The sequence below is a fragment of the Arachis hypogaea genome, chromosome 18, assembly GCF_003086295.3.
Source record: "Arachis hypogaea cultivar Tifrunner chromosome 18, arahy.Tifrunner.gnm2.J5K5, whole genome shotgun sequence".
Classification (NCBI taxonomy): Eukaryota; Viridiplantae; Streptophyta; class Magnoliopsida; order Fabales; family Fabaceae; genus Arachis; species Arachis hypogaea.
Window position 1 is genome coordinate 14,556,731 of NC_092053.1, and position 22,815 is coordinate 14,579,545.

General features: G+C 37.1%; 1 non-coding gene and 1 pseudogene across 1 annotated transcript; one reads left to right on the forward strand and one right to left on the reverse strand.

The window, feature by feature from the left end:
- Positions 1-53: 53 nt before the first annotated feature.
- LOC112769615 (anthocyanidin 3-O-glucosyltransferase 4-like) lies at positions 54-22,671 on the reverse strand (annotated as a pseudogene).
- Positions 10,604-10,711, forward strand: LOC112773732 (small nucleolar RNA R71). Its single transcript, XR_003188267.1, has one exon. It is a non-coding gene; the product is annotated as a small nucleolar RNA R71 (small nucleolar RNA).
- Positions 22,672-22,815: the final 144 nt, after the last annotated feature.

Here is a 22,815-nt window from a genome sequence, read left to right on the forward strand (position 1 = left end):
CCATATGGATTTGGTACAAGTGTCCAAACTTCATTCTTTTCAAATTGTGCTAGCTATTCTTCCATGACTTTAACCCATGAGGGGTCTTCAAGAGTTTGCCTCACATTGAGAGGCTCCAATTGGAACAAGAAGGCAACATTGCTTGGTTCCACTTGCTTCTTTCTTGAGGATCTAGTGGTTATGCCTTGGAAAGGATCACCAATGATGAATTCATGAGGGTAACCCTTCAAAAACTTCCATTCTCGTGGCCTTTGAGGAAAGGTTCTGCCTTGACGAGTTTCAGTAGACAACTCTGTTCTGAATTCTCTAGCTTGTTCAGGAGACAAAACAGAAATGTCTCCTTCATTCTGACGAGACGTTTCTGGGAAGACAAATTTAACGGTTAGGACAGACTTGGGATTTTCTTGACTGGCTTCTTGGTTCACATCAGTTTCATAACCTGCATCATCATCTAACACAACACTTGGAATAGAGTTAGAGTCACAAAAAGACACATGTATGGATTCCTCTATTGTTCTATGTTCTTTAAGATAAACCCTAAAAGCTTTGCTAATGGTGGAGTATCCAACAAACATTCCTTCATAAGATTTTGGATCAAACTTTCCAAGATTTTCTTTATTATTAAGCACAAAACATTTGCATCCAAAAATGTGAAAGTACTTAAGATTAGGTGGGGTTCCTTTCCAAAGCTCATATGGAGTTTTCTTTAAACCTTTTCTAATGATGGTTCTATTAAGAATATAGCAAGCTGTGTTTACAACTTCAGCCCATAAAAATTTTGGTACATCATTTTCACAAAGCATTGCCCTAGTCATTTCTTGAAGGCTTCTATTCCTTCTTTCAACTACCCCATTTTGTTGAGGAGTTTTAGGACATGAAAAGTTATGAGTAATAACAAATTCATCACAAAATTTTTCAAAATCTTGATTTTCAAACTCCTTTCCATGATCACTTCTCAAGTGAGCAATTTTCAAATCTTTTTCATTTTGAATTTTTTTACAAAGAGTGGAAAAAGCATGAAACGCATCATTCTTATGAGCTAAGGAAAGAACCCAGTCGAATCTTGCTGCGTTTTGCAGGGTTGTGACTACCGTGATGATAACATTATTGCGCTAAAGCAATAACTTTGCTAAGTCCATTATGGGAATCATGTGGCCTTGTGCCATGAATGGGAAGATAACGAAGTGGAGCTGAGGTGTTTGGGAAGCCATTATTATTTCTCTGGATATGATTTAGTGTACGGAATCATTTCACTTGGACTTGTTATTTATAAACTGCATTCCTTTCTTGGTAATGTCAGTGTCTACATCAGCCAGTTATATATCGTTGTATAAATTTTTATTCTATTTTATTTTATTTATTTTTCTGTGTGTCTCACATCACTAATCTACCACTGATTTTTAAGTATTTTGGCGCTTCAGTACGTCTGTTAGCACACAACCTATATACATCATGTGTCTTCCTCAGAAATTATTTCTACGTTTCAATTTGTTTCTATGTATATTCATTTCTCTGTTAGTCTCTTAACCACTTGGTGAAATGTCGCCAAGCATAAAGTCATACAGATTTTCCTCATCTTAGAATATATTAACTTGGTGAAATGTTTTTTGTTACTGAATGTCCATTTGAATTGCTTGAAACATTTTTATATAAAATGACTATGTAGTACAAATGTTGCATTTTGATAAAGAAGAAATGTGAATAATTAAATTAAAGGACTTCAAGTTAGATAATCTTAACATCATGTAATTTGGGTTTTTTTAATCAAAATTTTGTACTTATTCTGGGATCATATTATTGGTTTTGATACTACCATGTAGTTGCATTACCTTTTTTTTTAATAAATACACATTGTTAAGTTAAATTAGAGTAAATGTTTAATGGTCTTATTTGTTGGGGATTGAGTGCTCTATGGTGATTTTCGTGACCTGATTTTGATTATTCCATTGTTTCTACTAAGAAAAGAAAAATATTAGCTTTTTTTTTTCAAAAGACAGAATTTCATTCATTAGGAATAGAATTACAAAAAAGCCCAACTATTGGGCTATTACATTTAAAATTGGAGTTCTTCCAAATAAACTCAAAAGAGTAACAAAGACTTAATTTAGAAAAGGAATTATTGCAGCTAAGGCCTTGGATCAATGGCAGCATCACCTACCTCACTGGGAGCTGCATCTAAGTTCGAATCTTCCATGAGGAATATAGAACTTATTTTAGTAGTAGTAGTGTGTGTGAGAGGGGTGTGTGTTGTGTAATGTATAAGACCAAAAAAAGAAAGAAAAGGAATTGAAGTTGGGCATAAAAAAAAGCAATGATTTATGGAATCTTCTTTTCTGTTGCAGCGCTGGCACATAGGATGGGTAGAATTTATACGATGGTGGAGGGCTTGCATTACCGAAATTGAGCTATGAAGGGATCTCCATAAAAAGAAATGAATTTTAGGGGGAAGACCCATCTTCCATAGGTCACACCATAATTCCTTATTCCTCATTATTTCAAGGCATAGGTTTATGGGTAAATGCTGAAAAAGGTAAGCTATTTGGTATCCTGAAGACACATCATATTTCCCATTCTTATTAAAAGACCACATGATCTCATCTTCTCCATCACCAATATTGGTTGCAAAAATTCTTCAGCTCATCGCTTCTGAGAAATTATGTTCAATTAGATTTTGGTTCCATATTTTGCCAGGTAGCATCAAATCACAAACCCGAAATAGAGGCTGAGTTGGTAAAAATTAGCATCAGAAGGGAAAACATAGTATGGATATGGAGGAGAAACGCAAGGATCTCCAAAAATTTTGATGTTATCACCGATTCCAACTTTTCAGCGGAGACCCTTCTCTATTACTTTTCGACCCTCAAGAATACTCTGCCACCCCCAAGAAGGTAAAATTCCGATCTTAGTTTGCATTACAGTACTGTATCTAAAATATTTTCCTCTGAGTATTTTGGATAGTAAAGATTGAGGTTGTTTGACTATTCTCCAGCATTGTTTTGCCAATAGAGCTAGGTTCTGAACTCTTAAATCTTTAAACCCCAAACCACCTTCTTTCTTAGCTCTCGTCATAGTATCCCAGCTGACCCAAGCTATTTTTCATTCTGAACCCCTCTGACCGCACCAAAACTAAGCTAAAATACTGTGAATCGCTTTAATAAGAGTATTTGGGAGCTTGACGCAACATAAAGAATAAATAAGCACTGCTTCTCCCACTGCCTTGATAAGTACATGCCTTCCAGCTGATGACAAAAGGCGTCTTTTCCACCCTTGCACTTTCTTCCTAACTTTCTCTTTAATCAGCCCAAAAGTAGCCTTTTTAGAGCGTTGGACAACAGAAGGTACTCCTAGATACTTTTCTTGAGCTCCTATGTGCCTAATGTGTAGCTGGTTAGCAAGAGAGATTCGGATATCCGTAGAAGTATTATTACTAAAAAAATAGCTGATTTATCTAAATTAACTTTTTGACCGCTAAACTCATCATAAGTCTCTAGAAGTTCTAAAATATGATCACAAGATTGGGGGTTAGCCTTGCAAAAAAGAATAGAGTCATCAGCGAATAAAAGATGATTAATAGTAGGGCTACTTCGATTGATCTAAATACCTTGAATGAGACTGTTTTGCTCTGTCTTGTGTAGCAAAAAGGATAATCATTCTGCACAAAATAAGAATAGATATGGAGATAGAGAGTCACCTTGTTGGATGCCTCTATTTGGCTTAAAAAAGCCAAAGGGTTGACCTTCCACAACAACAGAGTAAGAAACTGTAGTCACCACCTCGCGAACCCAGTCAATCCAACTAGAATGAAAGCCCAACTTATCCATCATAAACCACAAGAAATGCCATTCAACTCTATCATATGCCTTACTCATATCCAATTTAATAGCCATCTCAATCTCCAAGCCTTTCTTCTTGTTTTTTAAGTAATGCATGCATTGATGGGCTATTAGGATATTATTAGAAATTAACCTTCCTCTTAAAAAAGCACTCTAATTAGGGATGATTAATTTGTTCATAATACCTTGTAGCCGATGAACTAAGACTTTAGAAATAATCTTGTAAACAACTAAAGAAAGGCTGATAGGTCTCACCTGAGTCATATTACTGGCATTTGGGACTTTTGGAATCAAGTAAATATGGGTGTGGTTGAAACTCTTGAGAATTCTTCCACTTATAAAAAAAACTCCTAACTGCCTGAGTGACATCTTCTCCCACAATATTCGAATAGAATTGAAATTTTTTTTCTGTAAGTCCGTCTTCTCCTGGTGCACTTTGTGGGTGAACGCTAAAGGTTTCCCTTATAATTTCCTCCCTCGACACTTGCCTTAATAATCTTCTATTCAGAGAGTTCGTCACTTTAGGCACAAAATCTTCAAACACCTGATTCGGATCAGTAGTGTTCGAAGCAAAATCTTCTTGAAATACTCTTTAGCCACTGAAGCAATCCCTTCAAGAGTTGTAGTTACTCCACCATTAGTCCTTTCTAGTCTCCATATTTTATTATTCCGGTTTTTAGATTGGACACTTCGATGAAAGAACTTAGTATTTCTGTCACCTGCTTGTAGCCACTTAATACAAGATTTTTCTCTCTAATAACTTTCTTCTTTATCGTAAGCCGACTCGACTTTCCTCTCTAGCTCATCAATCACTTCCCCGCCATTGACTCCTGCCTCCCGCAGCACTTCAATTTCTCTTAAAAGATCTTCAATTTCTTTTCTTGAGTTTGACTTGCATTGTTACTGCCACTGCACTAGTTTATGCCTACAAATTTTTAGTTTTTGTGCCAAAATAAACATAGCCAAACCCTCCACTTTCGTCCTCCAAGCCTTTGTACTAATGTCTTTAACATCCACTTGACTACTGGTGCACAAAATTGTGATCATCAATGGCGCCATCAACATGGTACGCACAATTGTAATCTCAACTCTTTATCACAATTTCGCACAATTAACCAGCAAGTGCACTGGGTCGTCCAAGTAATAAACCTTACGCGAGTAAGGGTCGATCCCACGGAGATTGTTGGTATGAAGCAAGCTATGGTCATCTTGTAGATCTCAGTCAAGAAGATTCAAATGGTTATGGAGAATTAATATGAATAAAACATAAAATAAATATAGAGATACTTATGTAATTCATTGGTGAGAATTTCAGATAAGCGTATGGAGGTGCTTTGTCCCTTCTGTCTCTCTGCTTTCCTACTGTCTTCATCCAATCCTTCTTACTCCTTTCCATGGCAAGCTGTATGTTGGGTTTCACCGTTGTCAATGGCTACCTTCCATCCTCTCAGTGAAAATTTTCAACGCGCTCTATCACAGAACGGCTAATCAGCTGTCGGTTCTCGATCATGTCGGAATAAGATCCATTGATCCTTTTGCGTCTGTCACACGCCCCACACTCACGAGTTTGAAACTCGTCACAGTCATTCAATCCCTGAATCCTACTCGGAATACCACAGACAAGGTTTAGACTTTCCGGATTCTCAAGAATGGCCGCCAATGGATTCTAGCTTATACCACGAAGATTCTGATTAAGGAATCCAAAAGATACACACTCAATCGAATGTAGAACGGAGGTGGTTGTCAGGCACATGTTCATAGGTGAGAATGATGATGAGTGTCACGGATCATCACATTCATCAAGTTGAAGAACAAGTGATATCTTAGAACAAGAATAAGCTGAATTGAATAGAAGAACAATAGTAATTGCATTGATACTCGAGGTACAGCAGAGCTCCACACTTAATCTATGGTGTGTAGAAACTCCACCGTTGAAAATACACAAGAACAGGGTTTAGGCATGGCCGAGAGGCCAGCCCCTAAAACGTGATCTAAGATAGCATAAGACTACTCAAAGATTCAAGATCCCAAGATGAAAATACAATAGCAAAAGGTCCTATTTATAGAGAACTAGTAGCCTAGGGTTTACAGAAATGAGTAAATGACGTAAAAATCTACTTCCGGGCCCACTTGGTGTGTTCTTGGGCTGAGCATTGAAGCATTTTTGTGTAGAGACTTTTCTTGGAGTTAAATGTCAGCTTTTGTGCCAGTTTGGGCGTTTAACTCCAGCTTTTGTGCCAGTTCCGGCGTTAAACGCCAGAATTCTTGAGCTGACTTGGAACGCCTGTTTGGGTCATCAAATCTCAAGCAAAGTATGGACTATTATATATTGCTAGAAATCCCAGGATGTCTACTTTCCAACGAAATTGAGAGCGTGTCAATTGGGCTTCTATAGCTCCAAAAAATCCACTTCAAGTGCAGGGAGGTCAGAATCCAACAGCATCTGCAGTCCTTTTTCAGCCTCTGAATCAGATTTTTGCTCAGGTCCCTCAATTTCAGCCAGAAAATACCTAAAATCACAGAAAAACACACAAACTCATAGTAAATTCCAGAAAAGTGAATTTTAAATAAAAACTAATAAAAATATAATAAAAATTAACTAAAACATACCAAAAACATACTAAAAACAATGCCAAAAAGCGTATAAATTATCCGCTCATCACAACACCAAACTTAAATTGTTGCTTGTCCCCAAGCAACTGAAAATCAAATAGGATAAAAAGAATAGAATATACAATGAATTCCAAAAACATCTATGAAGATCAGTATTAATTAGATGAGCGGGGCTTTTAGCTTTTTGCCTCTGAACAGTTTTGGCATCTCACTTTATCCTTTGAAGTTCAGAATGATTGGCTTCTATAGGAACTCAGAATCCATATAGTGTTATTGATTCTCCTAGTATAGTATGTTAATTCTTGAACACAGTTACTTTATGAGTCTTGGCCGTGGCCCAAAGCACTCTGTTTTCCAGTATTACCACCGGATACATACATGCCACAGACACATAACTGGGTGAACCTTTTCAGATTGTGACTCAGCTTTACTAGAGTCCTCAATTAGAGGTGTCCAGGGTTCTTAAGCACACTCTTTTTGCTTTGGATCACGACTTTAACCGCTCAGTCTCAAGTTTTCACTTGACACCTTCACGCCACAAGCACATGGTTAGGGACAGCTTGGTTTAACCGCTTAGGCCAGGATTTTCTTCCTGTGGGCCCTCCTATCCACTGATGCTCAAAGCCTTGGATCCTTTTTATTACCCTTGCCTTTTGGTTTAAAGGGCTATTGGCTTTTTCTGCTTCTCTTTTTTTTTTTTTTGAATTCACTGCTTTTTCTTGCTTCAAGAATCATTTTTATGATTTTTCAGATCCTCAGTAGCATTTCTCCTTTTCCATCATTCTTTCAAGAGCCAACAATTTTAACATTTATGAACAAAAAATTCAAAATACATATGCACTGTTCAAGCATACATTCAGAAAACAAAAGTATTGCCACCACATCAAAATAATTAATCTGTTATAAAATTCGAAATTCATGCACTTCTTTTTCTTTTTCAATTGAGAACATTTTTCATTTAAGAAAGGTGATGGATTCACAGGACATTCATAACTTTAAGGCATAGACACTAAGACACTAATGATCATGTAATAAGACACAAACATAGATAAACATAAGCATAAAAATTCGAAAAACAGAAAAATAAAGAACAAGGAGATTAAAGAACGGGTCCACCTTAGTGATGGCGGCTTGTTCTTCCTCTTGAAGATCTTATGGAGTGCTTGAGCTCCTCAATGTCTCTTCTTTGCCTTTGTTGCTCCTCTCTCATGACTCTTTGGTCTTCTCTAATTTCATGGAGGAGGATGAAATGTTCTTGGTGCTCCACCCTTAGTTGTCCCATGTTGGAACTTAATTTTCCTAGGGAGGTGTTAATTTGCTCCCAATAATTTTGTGGAGGAAAATGCATCCCTTGAGGCATCTCAGGGATTTCATGATGAGGAATTTCCTCATGCTCATGTCCATGAGTGGGATCTCTCATTTGCATTGAGCTCCTTCCACACAGATATCCATGAGGACTTGGTCCAACCTTTGATCAAAGTTGACCCTTTTTGAGTTTGAAAGGGACCTCGGGGATCACCTTCTTCTTGGCCACAACTTCATAGAAGTGGTCTTGATGCACCCTTGAGATGAATCTCTCCATCTCCCATGACTCGGAGGTGGAAGCTTTTGCCTTCCCTTTCTTCTTTCTAGAGGTTTCTCCGACCTTAGGTGCCATAAATGGTTATGAAAAGACAAAAAGGAACGCTTTTACCACACCAAACTTAGAAGGTTTGCTCGTCCTCAAGCAAAAGAAGAAAGAAGAGAGTAGAAGAAGAAGAAAATGGAGATGGAGGAGTGGGAGTGATTCGGCCAAGGGGGAGAAGTAGTGTTTAGATTGTGTGAAAATGAAGGAGTGAAGATGGGTTTATATAGGAGGGGAGAGGGGGGTATGGTTCGGCCATTATGGGTGGGTTTGGGAGGGAAAGTGGTTTGAATTTGGATGGTGAGGTAGGTTGGGTTTTATGAAGGATGGATGTGAGTGGTGAAGAGAATGGTGGAATTTGATAGGTGAGGGGTTTTTGGGGAAGAGGTATTGAGGGTGATTGGTGAATAGGTGAAGAAGAGAGAGAGAGGTGGGGTAGGTGGGGATCCTGTGGGGTCCACAGATCCTGAGGTGTCAAGGATATCTCATCCCTGCACCAAGTGGCATGCAAAAACGCCCTTTTCTGCCAATCCTGGTGTTAAACGCCAGGCTGCTACCCATTTCTGGCGTTTAACGCCAGCTTCTTGCCCATTCCTGGCGTTAAACGCCAGTCTGGTGCCCATTTCTGGCGTTAAACGCCCAGAATGGTGCCAGACTGGGCGTTAAACGCCCATTCTGCTGCCCTAACTGGCGTTTAAACGCCAGCAAGATTTTCCTCTAGGGTGTGCTGTTTTTCTTTCTGTTTTTCATTCTATTTTTGCTTTTTCAGTTGTTTTTGTGACTTTACATGATCATCAACCTACAAAAAACATAAAATAATAATGGAAAATAGATAAATAAAACATTGGGTTGCCTCCCAACAAGCGCTTCTTTAATGTCAATAGCTTGACAGTGGGCTCTCATGGAGCCTCACAGATACTTAGAGCAATGTTGGAACCTCCCAACACCAAACTTAGAGTTTGACTGTGGGGGCTCTGTTTGACTCTGTTTTGAGAGAAGCTCTTCATGCTTCCTCTCCATGGTTACAGGGAGATATCCTTGAGCCTTAAACACAAGGGAGTCCTCATTCACTTGAAGGACCAATTCTCCTCTGTCAACATCAATCACAGCTTTTGCTGTGGCAAGGAAGGGTCTGCCAAGGATGATAGATTCATCCATACACTTCCCAGTCTCTAGGACTATGAAATCAGCAGGGATGTAGTGGTCTTCAACCTTTACCAAGACATCCTCTACAAGTCCATAAGCCTGTTTTCTTGAATTGTCTGCCATCTCCAGTGAGATTCTTGCATCTTGTACCTCAAAGATTCCTAGCTTCTCCATTAAAGAGAGAAGCATGAGGTTTATACTTGATCCTAGGTCACACAGAGCCTTTGAAAAAGGTCATGGTGCCTATGGCACAAGGTATTGAGAACTTCCCAGGATCCTGTCTCTTTTGAGGTAATCTCTGCTTAGTCAAGTCATCCAGTTCTTTGGTGAGCAAAGGGGGTTCATCCTCCCAAGTCTCATTACCAAATAACTTGGCATTTAGCTTCATGATTGCTCCAAGGTACTTAGCAACTTGCTCTTCAGTGACATCTTCATCCTCTTCAGAGGAGGAATACTCATCAGAGCTCATGAATGGCAGAAGTAAATCCAATGGAATCTCTATGGTCTCATTATGAGCCTCAGATTCCCATGGTTCCTCATTAGGGAACTCATTGGAGGCCAGTGGACGTCCATTGAGGTCTTCCTCGGTGGCGATCACTGCCTCTTCCTCCTCTCCAAATTCGGCCATGTTGATGGCCTTTCACTCTCCTTTTGGATTCTCTTCTGTATTGCTTGGAAGAGTACTAGGAGGGAGTTCAGTGATTTTCTTGCTCAGCTGACCCACTTGTGCCTCCAAATTTCTAATGGAGGACCTTGTTTCAGTCATGAAACTTTGAGTGATTTTAATTAGATCAGAGACTATGGTTGCTAAGTCAGAGTGGCTCTGCTTAGAATTCTCTATCTACTGCTGAGAAGATGATGGAAAAGGCTTGCCATTGCTAAACCTGTTTCTTCCACCATTATTGTTGTTGAAGCCTTGTTGAGGCCTCTGTTGGTCCTTCCATGAGAGATTTGAATGATTTCTCCATGAAGGATTATAGGTGTTTCCATAGGGTTCTCCCATGTAATTCACCTCTTCCATTGATGGGTTCTCAGGATCATAAGCTTCTTCTTCAGATGAAGCGTCCTTAGTACTGCCTGGTGCAGCTTGCATTCCAGACAGACTTTGAGAAATCATATTGACTTGCTGAGTCAATATTTTGTTCTGAGCCAGTATGGCATTCAGAGTATCAATCTCAAGAACTCCTTTCTTCTGATTTTTCCCATTATTCACAGGATTCCTTTCAGAAGTGTACATGAATTGGTTATTTGCAACCATTTCAATGAGTTCCTGAGCTTCTGTAGGTGTCTTCTTCAGATGAAGAGATCCTCCAGCAGAGCTGTCCAGTGACATCTTGGACAGTTCAGACAGACCATCATAGAAGATTCTTATGATGCTCCATTCAGAAAGCATGTCAGAAGGACACCTTCTGATCAATTTCTTGTATCTTTCCCAAGCTTCATAGAGGGATTCACCTTCCTTCTGTCTGAAGGTTTGGACTTCCACTCTAAGCTTGCTCAATTTTTGAGGTGGAAAGAATTTTGCCAAGAAGGCATTGACTAGCTTTTCCCAAGAGTTCAGGCTTTCTTTAGGTTGTGAATCCAACCATGTTCTAACTCTGTCTCTTACAGCAAAGGGAAAGAGCATAAGTCTGTAGACCTCAGGGTCAACCCCATTGGTCTTGACAGTGTCACAGATCTGCAAGAATTCAGCTAAGAACTGATGAGGATCTTCCAATGGAAGTCCATGAAACTTGCAATTCTGTTGCATCAGAGAAACTAATTGAGACTTAAGCTCAAAGTTGTTTGCTCCAATGGCAAGGATAGAGATGCTTCTCCCATAGAAGTCGGGAGTAGGTGCAGTAAAGTCACCAAGCACCTTCCTTGCATTGTTGGCATTGTTGTTGTTTTCGGCTGCCATGTCTTCTTCTAGCTTGAAGATTTCTGTTAGGTCCTCTCCAGAGAGTTGTGCTTTTGCTTCTCTCAGCTTTCGCTTCAAGGTCCTTTCGGGTTCAGGATCAGCCTCAACAATAATGCTTTTTTCTTTGCTCCTGTTCATATGAAAGAGAAGAAAACAAGAAAGTATGAAATCCTCTATGTCACAGTATAGAGATTCTTTGAGGTGTCAGAGGAAAAGAAGAATAGAAGGAGGAGGTAGAAAGAGAAGAATTCAAACTTATCAAGAGGGATAGAGTTCGAATTATTGATAGTGGAGGAGTGTTAGTCCTTAAATAGAAGGATGTGAGAAGAGGGGAAGAATTTTCGAAAATAAAGTAAAAGATTTTGAAATAATTAAAAGAAATTTTGAAAACTTGATTGATGATTTTCGAAAATTAAAGTTGAGAAAGAAATAAAGTGATTTTGAAAAAGATTTTGAAATTAGAAATAAAAAAGATATGATTGAAAACTATTTTGAAAAAGATGTGATTAAGAAGATATGATTGAAAAGTTATGATTGAAAACAATTTAAAAGGATTTGATTTTTAAAATTAATGACTTGGCTAACAAGAAATTTAAAAGATATGATTCAGACATTAAACCTTTCTTAACAGAAAAGGCAACATACTTGAAATTTTTGAATCAAATCATTAATTGTTAGCAAGTATTTTTGAAAAGGGAAAGAAATTGATTTTGAAAAGATATGATTTGAAAAAGATTTGATTTTGAAAAATTATGAAAACTTGAAAAAAATTTGAATTAAAAACAAAATCTTCCCTCTTGTGCCATCCTGGCGTTAAACGCCCAGAATGGTATCCATTCTGGCGTTTAACGCCCAAAACACTACCTTTTTGGGCGTTAAACGCCCAGCCAGGTACCCTGGCTGGCGTTTAAACGCCAGTTTTCCTTCTTCACTTGGCGTTTTGAACGCCCAGCTTTTTCTGTGTGATTCCTCTGCTGTATGTTCTAAATCTTCAATTCTCTGTATTATTAACTTGAAAAGACACAAAACAAAAATATTTTTTTGAATTTTTAATGGTGAGAAACAATCAAAATGCAACTAATCATGAAAACTAAGATTAAATCAATGCATGCAAGACACCAAACTTAGAAGTTTGTATACTACTGACACTAACAAATTGAGAATGCATATGAGAAACAACAAAACACACAAAACAAGAGAATTTAAAGATCAAAGCAAGGAAATCATCAAGAACACCTTGAAGATCAATGAAGAACATACTGCATGTAATTTTCGAAAATTATAAGAATAAAGACATGCAATTGACACCAAAGTTAAAATTAGACACAAGACTCAAACAAGAAACATAAAATTATTTTTGGTTTTTATGATTTTATAAAATTTTTTTGGATTTTTCGAAAATTATATGGAAAAGGAAATTAAGGATATCAAAATTCTTAATGAGAATTTCCACGAATCATGCAATGTTAGTCTAAAGCTTCAGTCTAAAAAGATTAGACATGGCTAGCCAAGTTTCAGCAGGACATTACATTCAACAGCTATATTGATGAGAATCAATCAGCTTTGGTGATGATGAAAACATCATCTGAAACTCTAGAATTCATTCTTAAGAACTCTGAAGAACAAAATAAAATAAAATTACCTAATTTAAGCAACAAGATGAACCATCAGTTGTCCAAACTCGAACAATCCCCGGCAACGGCGCCAAAAACTTGGTGTTGTTACCGGACCAAACTTGGCACTGTTGTTGCTGGAAACAAATGTGAAATTATTGTTCATTTATCCCCGGCAACGGTGCCAAAAACTTGGTGCACGAAATTGTGATCATCAATGGCGCCATCAACATGGTACGCACAATTGTAATCTCAACTCTTTATCACAACTTCGCACAACTAACCAGCAAGTGCACTGGGTCGTCCAAGTAATAAACATTACGCGAGTAAGGGTCGATCCCACGGAGATTGTTGGTATGAAGCAAGCTATGGTCATCTTGTAGATCTCAGTCAGGAAGATTCAAATGGTTATGGAGAATTAATATGAATAAAACATAAAATAAAGATAGAGATACTTATGTAATTCATTGGTGAGAATTTTAGATAAGCGTATGGAGGTGCTTTGTCCCTTCTGTCTCTCTGCTTTCCTACTGTCTTCATCCAATCCTTCTTACTCCTTTCCATGGCAAGCTGTATGTTGGGTTTTACCGTTGTCAATGGCTACCTCCCATCCTCTCAGTAAAAATGTTCAATGCGCTCTATCACAGCACGGCTAATCAGCTGTCGGTTTTCGATCATGTCGGAATAGGATCCATTGATCCTTTTGTGTCTGTCACACGCCCCACACTCGCGAGTTTGAAGCTCGTCACAGTCATTCAATCCCTGAATCCTACTCGGAATACCACAGACAAGGTTTAGAATTTCTGGATTCTCAAGAATGGCCGCCAATGGATTCTAGCTTATACCACGAAGATTCTGATTAAGGAATCCAAGAGATACACACTCAATTGAAGGTAGAATGGAGGTGGTTGTCAGGCACACGTTCATAGGTGAGAATGATGATGAGTGTCACGGATCATCACATTCACCAAGTTGAAGAACAAGTAATAGCTTAGAACAAGAATAAGCTGAATTGAATAGAAGAACAATAGTAATTGCATTGATACTCGAGGTACAGCAGAGCTCCACACCTTAATCTATGGTGTGTAGAAACTCCACCGTTGAAAATACACAAGAACAGGGTTTAGGCATGGCCGAGAGGCCAGCCCCTAAAACGTGATCTAAGATAGCATAAGACTACTCAAAGATTCAAGATCCCAAGATGAAAATACAATAGCAAATGGTCCTATTTATAGAGAACTAGTAGCCTAGGGTTTACAGAAATGAGTAAATGACGTAAAAATCTACTTCCGGGCCCACTTGGTGTGTGCTTGGGCTGAGCATTGAAGCATTTTCGTGTAGAGACTTTTCTTGGAGTTAAACGCCAGCTTTTGTGCCAGTTTGGGTGTTTAACTCCAGCTTTTGTGCCAGTTCCGGCGTTAAACGCCTGAATTCTTGAGCTGACTTGGAACGCCTGTTTGGGCCATCAAATCTTGGGCAAAGTATGGATTATTATATATCGCTGGAAAGCCCAGAATATCTACTTTCCAACACAATTGAGAGCGCGCCAATTGGGCTTCTATAGCTCCAAAAAATCCACTTCAAGTGCAGAAAGGTCAGAATCCAATAGCATCTGCAATCCTTTTTCAGCCTCTAAATCAGATTTTTGCTCAGGTCCCTCAATTTCAGCCAGAAAATACCTGAAATCACAGAAAAACACACAAACTCATAGTAAAGTCCAGAAAAGTGAATTTTAAATAAAAACTAATAAAAATATAATAAAAATTAACTAAAACATACCAAAAACATACTAAAAACAATGCCAAAAAGCGTATAAATTATCCGCTCATCAACTACACCATCTCTCTTGAAATTTAAACCTCCTTTTAGAGTTCTCCTAACTGGATTAGTGTCTAAAAAGAGGGGACATAATCAGAGCCATTCTTAGAGAGTCTATGAATTGTTGCCGAAGGATAAGAATTCAGCCACTCTTCTTTCGCCAGCCCCCTGTTAATACGTTCTTTGATAAGCTCTTGACCCCTTCTTCTATTTGTCCAGGTAAATGGTCTCCTAAACCAATGAGTGCATTTCCATCAATAAATTCAGTAAATGCAGCAATAGAGGAAGCAGATTTGTCACTACCTCCCTCCTTTTCTTGTTGATTTACAATGGCGTTACTGATTCAACAAATATCTTCATTCTTTCTTTCTAGTAACTGTATTTCTTTCCATTAAAGAATGGAGGTCTGTTGCTTGACTGCACTTCTGTCAGAGTATAGGCCACCAGATTTGAGCCACTGTTATCCGCCATCAAGATCTTTTCTCCAAGCTGCAAAGCTTGATCTCTTTGAGACCAAGCTCTAATACCAATTGATGGTAATCAGTGGCTAAGAGAAACGGGGGTTGAATCTTAGCCCCTTTTTTAATATTACTTTATGCCTTTTAAGATAGCTTCAGGAGATATTTCTGCTTTTTGTCTCATAACAAGTCAAGAGACATTTTCTTTTTGTCTCGTAACCGGTTAGGAGATATTTTTCAATTTTGTCTCCTACGCAACAGAAACAGAAATAGATTAGAAGGGAAAGAGAGAATCACACCCAGAAGTATCCTGGTTCAGCTGCTAAGTGCAATGCAGCCTACATCCAGTCTCCATCACAACAGTGACGGAATTTCACTATAAACAACAGATTACATACACCAATTCTTCCGTAGGAACTACCCATTCCTATCTGGGACAAGTCCAGAATCTATCCCCAAAACTAAACTTGACTTGGACAACTACCAAGCTTTCAACCGCAAAGTGCTAACCCAACTTGTAAGGGAATCCCCACAGGATCATGAAACACAACACAGATGTACAAAGGACCTCTAACACATCTATGGCTTTTTCTTTAATTTTGCACTCTCTGCCTTTTTCTTCTCACTGATTTTTTCTTACAAACCTCACTATGTTTGCCTTTTACCATGAGACTCAGACAGACAAAACTAAAGAAAAGAAAACAAAATAAAACTCATTGAAGGAGAAGAACTCTGTTAGCTTAGGGTAGCTATGAGAACTCTGTGCTTTCTCTCCTTGATCTCAACCCTTGGCCGTTCACCTTTATTATAGAAGGAGAAGTTTCTAAGGTTGAAACTGGTTCAACCAAGCCACCATCTTTTTCTCCAAAATATAGCCGGTTCGGACAGAGAAGAGAGAGAGGGAAACCAAAGCCAAAAATCAACATGCATGTACCTCTCTCAACCCTTCTCATCAAACTTCTTCAATCTAAGCCTTCCATCTTGACTTTGGCCCCAAGAATGAATTTCAACCCTTGATGATTCTCTGATCCTTGACAGCTCTGACATTTCCAAATTTGCTTCTTCCTCTTCGTAGCTCCAATAGCTACCTTCTCTCTTGGATGAACAAAAATGGAACAGAGCTTTAGCCACAGAGATCTTTCTCTCTGACCGAGACTGATCCTTTACATTTTTTGCATGGAGATCTTGAAGCTTCTTCTTGAAATCTTGCCTTCAATGGCAAAGATCTCAGCCACGCCATGCTTTGGATCTCCTTTTTTCTTTACTGGCTTTCTTCATCCTAGCCTTTTGCTTCTTCATAGCTTCACTGTGTTCTCTACTTTTTCTTCTGATAACTTCTTACTTCCATCTTCTTTTCTGATGGATGTGACAAATGAAACAACAAAGAGAGAGAAGAGAGAGAAGAAATGAAGCATTTAATGTGAAATTAAATGAAATTGAAATGTGGACTTCGGTTACCAAGGGAAGTAATTAGTCAAATTGAATCTTTTGTTTCAATACTCAATGCAAGCCATTGATCCAATTGAATTTTGAATTCCATTCCATAATGGGGAGTAGGTAACCGAACCACTTCTCTTTCCATTCCTTCTCCTTTCAATTTCGGACCAAGAGATTTTTGGTCCCTCAACAATTTGTTTTGGGTTGCACATTGGTTTTCTGACCCAATTAACATATGATTATGTATTAAAATAATTCAGCCACTTTGCTTGGAATTATTTTTACACAAAAGCTTAATATTTTCTTATCACTTTGGGCTTTAATTTCCTTTTAGCCCAACTGAAAAGTTTGTTTTAGTTTTTCTGCACACTCACAAATCCATTAAACAAATAATTGGAATCAAAAATCAAATTAATAATTTTTGTAATTAATATTTTTAACAATATTTGATCATCACAATAATTTCAAATTTTTCAAACTCATCATATTCAAACTATCATCTTATGAACATGGGTACATGACTAATCAACCATTTGCATAGAAAAATGAATGTCATCATAATTACATTTATAATCAAAATTTATAAATAATATATTTAAAAATCAAATTCACATCTATTATCAAAATATAATAAAAATACAAAAATACAGCAATGACATTTTTTTAGTGTTAATAAAAGTTTGATTATTCTATTAGAAAATTTGATTATTCGGTAAAAATTTTTTTGATTATTTTGATGATTGATTATTCTATTAATAAACAATCATGCTACCAGTAATAAACATATAGAAATATCTATTTGACATTTTATCAAAAATATTCTGTAAATATGTTTGATTATTAGTTTAGATTTAGTTAATATGTGTACTAAATATCCATGTTAATATTACCAAGTAAGAAAATTTGTGTAGTAAAAATATGAAGTTTACATTTTCAGTGCATTTTTTTGTTTATTTATTAATTCTATTAATAATAATCTTAACAATTGCATATTAGCTAAACCCATTGGTCTATTACAAATTTAATTATTCTATTATGATAAGTTTGATTATTTTAGTAACTGATTATTTAATTGAAAAAACTATGTGAATCAATATATAAATATATATAAATACATAATAATTAATTTATTAGTTAATTTTTAATATACATATAGTATTTTTTATTAATAAAACATGTATACATAAAATGTGTGCTAATACACAATAATTGATTTGGATTTGGATCTTCTAAAGTTTGAATTTTACTTTAGAGAGTAAAGTGTGATTTTTCTACCCTTGAATGATTTCTCTTTCATATTTATATAAATGGTGAGAGATCAAACTTTACTCTCTAAAGTGAAATTCAAAATTTAGAGGATCCAAATCTAATGATTTATTGATGCACGGAAACTTGTCTCTCAACAATTTTCCCTCGGCAAATACACCGAATTGTCGTCAAGTAAAAACTCACAATAGAGTGAGGTCGAATCCCACAGGGATTGATTGATCAAGCAACTTTAATTAGAGGAATGTTCTAGTTGAGCTAAGCAGAAATTGATTTGAGAATTTTAGGAAATTAAATGGCGGGAAAGTAAATAGCAGAAATATAAATGCTAGAAATAAAGAGCTGAATGTAAATGGCGGAAAGTAAATTGCAGAATCTTAAATGGGGAATGGGGAAGATGGACATCAAAGTAATTAGCAAGAATTAAAGTGAATGGGTAAGATCAGAAATGGGGAATTCATTGGGCTTAGGAGATGTTGCATTCTCCAGATCAAGTTCATTCTCATCTCTTCCTCAATCAATGCATTCATTGATCTCCTTGGCAATCTTAAGTGATTGAATTCCAATTCCTTGGTAATTCAATCTCTCAAATCTTGATCAATAGCCAATTCCTTGGTCTAATTGCTCATGAGAAGAGATGAAGTATGGTCACTGATTATACCACATGTATTCCCAAATCAAAGTGTTGGTAGGATTATATGTCACTATACCCATCCAAACCCCAATTTGGTCCAACATGAGAAAGCATTTTTAGCATGATCTCTTCATTCTTCTTCCAAGGTTCTGAAGAGATCCAAGTATGAATAGCTTCTTTTCCAAGACAACTATTCAATTGGATGAAGATTGAAAGCTTTCTAGTAAAATCAAGAGAAAAGAAAGAAGAAAAATAATGAAAACTATTATTGATCCATCAAATTACGACAGAGCTCCTTAACCCAATGAAAGGGGTTTAGTTGTTCATAGCTCTGGGAATGGAAAGCAGAGATGGAGAATACATTTTGGAATTAAGACTAGAAGTTGCAGAGAAAGTAAAATTATACAGAGTGTAGTTCTCCTAATGCCAAAAAGCTCCTCTCTAATTCAAAACTACCCCTATATATACTACTCTTTTGATATTCTAGTTGGCTCTTCAAGTCTTGGATATGGGCTTTTGGATCTTGAGTTGAAGTAGTTATCATCTTCAGTGGGCTTAGCTTTACTTGCAGAGAGAGTGTGAAGTAGGCATGGACTTTAGCTTAGGACGTTAGTGGCGTTAACGTTAAGTGAAAATGTGGGTTCGAGAACGTTAGTGACAATCACCTTTTTCACTAACGTTCCTAACCCAAGGATGGTCCACGTTAACTTCAACGTTAGTGGCACCAACGTGACCACTAACGTTGCCTCTTGGTCCTTCACACATGTTATTGGGGTTCACCTTTTTCAATAATGTTGAGAGTCCCCCCTTTCTCACGTTAGAGTTCACGTTAGTATAACTAGCGTGGCTCTTAACATGAGCATGCCTTAGCCTCGAGAGCGTTAGTGACACTTACCTTTGTCACTAACGCTCCAAAACGCCCCTTTCCCACGTTAGAGTTCATGTTAATTGCGTTAACGTGGCCACTAACGTGGTATTGGTTGCCATCTCCAACGTTAGTGACAAAGGTGAGTGTCACTAACGTTGGCTCATCATTCTTTTCCTCCACGTTAGCTTCCACGTTAACTGAGTTAACGTGGCAACTAATGTGGCTCATATTGGCTTAGTCCAACGTTAGTGACAAAGGTGAGTGTCACTAACATTGGCTATTCCTTGCTCCTCCACGTTAGAGTCCACGTTAACTGAGTTAACGTGGCTCTTAACGTGGCCAATATGGGCTTAGTCCAACGTTAGTGACAAAGGTGCATGTCACTAACGTTGGTTTCATCTTCTTCTTCCACGTTAGAGTTCACGTTAACTGAGTTAACGTGACTCTTAACGTGGACAATTGCCACTTTGGAGCGTTAGTGGTATTCACTTTTACCACTAACGCTAGAGCTCCCTTTTCTTCCACGTTAACTACCACGTTAGTGTAGTTAACGTAGCAACTAACGTGGGCTATGATGGCTTCGAGGACGTTATTGGCGATTACTTTTCTTATTAACGTTGCAAGCTATCTCCCATTCCACGTTAGTGGTCACGTTAGTTAGACTAACGCGGCTACTAACGTGGCTCTTCCTTGCTTCCTTTGTCCTGAAATCAAGCAAATAAAGTGCATCAAAGCTTTAGTCCAAGTTATGAGATCATGCATTATCCCAATTGTCATTCAATCCATGCATAATTCTCATGAAATCATGTAAAATTCACAATATTTGCCTAAATCAAGATGTAAGTGAATATCCACCCAAAACTTGCTTATTTACTAAGAAAATGCATGAAACTACCTTAAAACAATAAAGAAAAGGTAGTGAAACTGGCCAAGATGCCCTTACATCATTTATATGGTTCATATAATTTGTTTATATTCAAATTGGAGGGTACTCCTCCATAATTTTATTTTCCCTTTCTTTTGTTCATGGCTATAGATATAACCAAACCAGAGAAAGAGAAGATCAAAGCCCTCTCTATTCATCAAAGACAAGGCACCCAAATGAAAGCATGCAAGCTATTTATCTTCTCCCTTAACCATCCTCAAGTCAATGGAAGGCACTGTTTCAGATGCAATTGGCAAACTGAATTTGTCATTCTATTCTATCTTGGAGATGCTTCATATAATCCAAAATAGGCTGAACTGCCCAAATCAATTGGCCTGTTCGGCATGCTTCCACTAGTTGCAACAATCTAACTCAAACACAGCATCGCGGTGGAGGCCCCCATACGGCAACTCCCTCTCTTTGAAGTATGTTTGTTTGGTGATCGTGTTCTATGGATGCCTTTGTAATGAGGAGTGGCAATGGATAGAGTAGGGTAGGATAGAGTTTGGATTTTACTCTAACTCTATTCCTAGGTTGCGATTTTTATATAAACTCAATTCTATTTTACCTGTGGGTTGAGAATACCCAATTCTAATCCTACCTGTTCTTAATCCACAGGTACCCAACTCTACATGCGGGTTAGAAAAAATGCAACATTATTATATAACTTGATGGTAATTTAAAATAGAACTGACTTTTATGTAAAAAAAAATGTATTAAATTATAAATTAATGATCTTCTCTTAGTAGTTAAGGATCTTTTGCATTTTTTGAGAGATCTTTGGTTCAACATCTACTTAAAACATATTTTTATATAAATATATAACATCACATATATAGGATGCGGGTTGGTCGCAAATAAGTCTGCACCCTACCCGACTCACAAGAATCCTACCCGCACCCTACTCTACCCGTTGTGGATTGAGTTGCTGCGGATCGGGTTCGCAACCCTACATGACCGGATTAGTTCGGATTAGATACCCGTAGGTGAAATGCATGTTGCCACCCCTATTTGTAATTGCAATTTGACTATATAGGATTATTTGTACAAGTATTAAGATAATTATTAAATTTTATTAGAAATATAAGCCATAAAAAAAATATATTCTTACTACTATTTTTTCTCTTTATTAATTCAATAATCTTATAACTTTCTTCTTTTATTTAATAATAAAAGGCATAATAAGTAAAATTTAATTAATGACTTTTTAAAAATAGAAAATGACACATAATTTACAGCAAAAATAAAAATGAAAAAAAAACACTTAATAAAATGGAGGAAAAAAATTTTCTTACATAAATTTGCTAATACCAATACTAATTGATGACATGCTTTACAAAAAAAAAACATAAAATTCTTATTGGAGCCTCCATATTGATTTGGAAAAGTATAGGTAACCAACAATATTTTTAAACAATGTGTAAACAATGTGAATTAATAGGGTTAAAAGAGTAAATTTAATTAGTAGCATTAAATTAGGGTGTAGTGTATTTTTATTTGATTGGTGATTGTTCATATTATTCAAGATAATCATTGTTTACCTAACACTTCACCATTGATTTTTACTCCATATAATAGTACTATGGAACAAAATAATCATGATTTTGTGCCATTAGTTTTTGACAATTAGATTATCATTTACTTCCCATGCTTTTATGCAAAATATCTTCGATGAACATAGTCAAGTTACTATGAGAAGATCTACCTTGTGCTACAGATATTTTTGCCATTTCTGCTAACTCTCTTACTCTTTTTCTTCTCTCTTCACATTCACCATTATTCTCATCCATTAACTTTTCTGGTCCTATTTAATATCTTCTTTCTTAACCAATATACCAATCTCCTCTTCCTTTCCCCACACCATAGGACTTCTCACACCAACCATCACTCTAACTTTTAGTACTTTGACAACTAGTTTTCATTCAGAAACTGGTCTGCAAATAACGGCCACGTTAGCATTGGCACACCAGCGCAGATAGCTTTTAAGTTAGAGTTCCAGCCACAGTGTGTTAAGAACCCTCCAATTGAAGGATGTGATAGTATTAGTAGCTGAGGAGCCCAACCTCGAATTATAAGGCTCTGATCTTTGATTCTTTCTTCTAACCCATCTTCCTTAATCCACTTTTTTAGCCTTTTTAATTAACTCCCTTCCCTTATGACCCAAATGAAAGGTCTCTTTGATTCTTTTAAGGCTAAACCAATCTCAATCAACTGAATTGCAGTTAGATTACATAAACTTCCAAGGCATACATAAATTACACTCTTAGACTTTTGAGAATCAAGCCATTTTTGATACATCCACCCTTCAGTTGAAACCTTGTTGCCTCTTTGAGCCTTGTCCAACTGATCCTTGTTGCTTAGTGACACCGGACCGATGCACCACGCTTTATCCTTTCTAACCCTCTTGTACATTCTTTGATACTCAGGCTCCAATTCTTGGAACAAATTCATGATTATTCCATAAGTGTCTTTGCTTTACAAAATTAAAAGAAATAAATCGAAAAACACTCTCAAAAGCATGTTACGTCAGCTCCATGTAATAGAATAGATCTTGTACACACCATATTCTGCATTGGAGGCCTCCAAATGGTATATGCCTCTCTTCTTTAATTTTGATCTTGATATTGAATTGTTTGGATTCTTTATTCCTTCTCTTTAAAGTATGTTTTTATTTTTTTTA